We start from the raw sequence: 3,283 nt of genomic DNA, 5'->3' as shown, positions 1-3,283 counted from the left end.
GAGCTTCGAACTATTCAGGGACCGTCCGTCATTCATCGCTGGGGGGAATGTGAAATAGTGTGTGTAGCCACGTTGAAAGACAATTTGGCGGTTATTTACAAAACTAGACGTACACTTAACATACAAATCCTTGGTATTTACCCAAAGGAGCTGAAAACGTATGTCTTTACAAAACTTGCACACGGATGTGTCTAGCAGCTTTATTCATCATCGTCAAAACTTGGAAACAACCAAGATGCCCTTCAATGGATGAATGGATAAACAAACAGTGGGCCTTCCAGACCATGGGATATTATTCAGCGCTATGAAGAAATGAGCTACCAAGCCCGGAAAAAACACAGAGGAACCTTAAGTGCAAATTATGGAGTGAAAGAAGCCAATCTGAGAAGGCTCTGTGCTGTAGGATTCTACCTCCACGACATTCTGGAAAAGACAAAGGCCACGAAGACAGTAAAAAGATCAGGGATTGCTGAGGGTTGGGGAAGGAAGGAATGAATAGGGGGAGAACAGAGGATTTTTAGGATATTTTTTTAAACGTTTATTTATTATTGAGACAGAGAGAGACAGAACGTGAGCAGGGAAGGGCAGAGAGAGAGGGAGACACAGAATCGGAAGCAAGCTCCAGGCTCCGAGCTGTCAGCACAGAGCCCGACGCGGGGCTCGAACTCACAAACTGCGAGATCACGACCTGAGCCGAATTCGGACACTTAACTGACTGAGCCACCCAGGCACCCCTTAGGGTATTTTATACTTGATCCCAGTGTCATGAGTTAGAGCCCTGTGTCGGGCTCTGTTCTCACTGCTCAGAGCCTGGAGCCTGCTTCCGATTCTGTGTCTCCCTCTCTCTCTGCCCCTCTCCTGCTTGCACGCCTTCTCTGTCTCAAAACATAAATAAACATTAAAAAAAATGTTTTTAAACATTAACTCTTTAATAAAAATAATCATCCACGATGTTGCATGTATCAGTGGTTTGTTCTTTTTTGTTGTTGAGTAGCATTCTTGTCGCGTAAGTACCCCACTTGTCTTTTCATTCTGCTGATGCACATTTTGGCTGTTTTCTGCTCAGGACCCCTTCTTGTGCAAGTCGCTTTACAGACATGCGTTTTCATCTCTCTTGGGTAAACGCCAAAGTGCCGAGTCATAGGGTGGGTACGCTATTAAGTTTATAATATACAGTTCTGCAAAAGGATCGTACCGTCTCGCATTCCCGTCGCCCCCACCGGGGAGTCTCATTTCCTCGGCTTTGCCAACATTCGGTGCTGTTAGGCTCTTGTGTTTGAGCCGTTCTGTGTACTGTGGCTGGGACCTGCATTTCCTTGATGGCAGGAGGCATTGAGAACCTCTGATATATTTATGGACCATTCTTAGGTCTTTTTTGGCAAGGGGCCTGATCGAGTCTTTTGTTCATCTTTAAGATTCAGCTGTTGTCTCTTAGTGTTCATTCATAAGAGTTCTCTCCATGTTCTGGGTACAAATCTTTTTGCCAGATACACGTACTGGCAATATTTTTCCAGTCTGTGCCCTATCTTAATGATGTCTTTAGGGGCGCCTGGGTGGCTCTGTCAGTTAGTTGAGTGCCCAACTTCAGCTCAGGTCATGATCTTATGGTTTGTGAGTTCGAGCCCCGCGTCGGGCTCTGTGCTGACAGCTCGGAGCCTGGAGCCTGCTTTGGATCCTGTGTCTCCCTCTCTCTGCCCCTCCCCCACTTGTGCTCTGTCTCTGTCTCTCAAAAATGAATAAACGTTAAAAAAAATTTCTTAAATGATGTCTTTTGATGAGAATGTTCTTAACACTGTCTTAGAAAAGCAGAAACTTTTAATTTTGGTGACATCCAATTTTTCCGATTTTTAATTTCATAGTTAGTGCTTTTCGTGTCCTGACAAGAAAATCTTGGTCAAGGTGATAAGATTTTCACCGATGTTAACTATTAGAACAGAGGCTGGTACTGTAGCTCTCAGGACAGAGCCAGCCAGCCACCTGTGTTTGTTTGGCTTATGAGCTAAGAATGCTTTTACATTTTTAAATGGCTGGGGGGAAATCAGAAGCAGAGTAATATGTTACATGTGAAAAATATACGAAATTCAGATTCCAGTGTCCATGAGTAAAGGTTTCTTAGCACACAGCCACATCTGTTCGTGTGTGTGGCTGCTCTCACATCACAACTCAAGTTGCTTCAGAGACTGGATGGTTGGCAACGCCTAAGATATTTACTATCTGGCTCTTTACAGAGAAAGTTTGCCAGGCTCTGTTCTAGAAGCTTCTGTAGCTCTGGGTTTTCTGTTTGGAGTGCGGTAGAGGCTAAGTGTCATTCAAACTGATTTCTTTAAATGATTATTTGAGGAGCGCCTGGGTGGCTTAGTGGGTTGGGCGGCCGTCTACAGCTCAGGTCATGATCTTGCGGTCTGTGGGTCCGAGCCCCGCATCGGGCTCTGTGCTGACAGCTCAGAGCCTGGAGCCTGCTTCTGATTCCGTGTCTCTCTGCCCCTTCCCTGTTCTCTCTCTCTCTCAAATAATAAATCAACAAAGAAATAAGTGATTGTTTGAATTGTGTGCCCGACTGGGAGACACAGGACCCTGCCCGTGTTTCTGGACTGTGGCAGAAAGCCTCCCTCCTCTCCGCTGGAAAGAGACAGTGCATCTGGCTGAGAACTGGGGGAGAGGGTCTCACCCTGGCCTCCTCTGGGCCGAAGGAGCTGACTTAGAACTGGCATGTTTTTGGATTCTTGGGGATTTCCCCGGATTACACAGACCCCCTCAAGTCTGGGTTTTATATTAACATCGCAAACCTCCACGCACAATTGCCCAGGGTTCCGCCCCCAGGCCAACATTCCTCCCCCAGGGAGGGGTCACGGCCGGGGCTCCTGTTACTGTCAGGGAAAACGGGTCCCAGGGCAGCGGGACACCGAGGCCGTGACTCCCACCTGGCGGCCCTCTATCGCCGGCCGCCCCTCGCCGCCCCACCACCACGCAGAGCGAAGCGAAGGCCTTGCAAAAACACCGGCTTCGTGCGCTTCTGTTCGCGGCTGGTGGGAGGTGTTCCGCTCAGGGAGTGGAGTTCAGGGTCATCCCTCCCCACAACCAAGCAGAGGTAGCTGCCCATCTCTTCCAGGTCGCGTAGCTCTCAACTATTGAGTCATCTCCGTCCTTTGACGAGCGGGGAGACGGAGGCCGGGAGACGCCTGTGACATTTCCCGACACGCACTACCTCCCAGGCCCGCTGCAGACACACCCCTCCATGCAGCTCACGTGTGCCCGCCTCCGCCGCCTGTGTTCGGGGGGCGTG

Source organism: Panthera tigris, chromosome E3 (assembly GCF_018350195.1).
Source record: "Panthera tigris isolate Pti1 chromosome E3, P.tigris_Pti1_mat1.1, whole genome shotgun sequence".
Taxonomy (NCBI): Eukaryota; Metazoa; Chordata; class Mammalia; order Carnivora; family Felidae; genus Panthera; species Panthera tigris.
The sequence above is the reverse complement of the archived record's forward strand: the minus strand, read 5'-3'. Positions refer to the sequence as shown.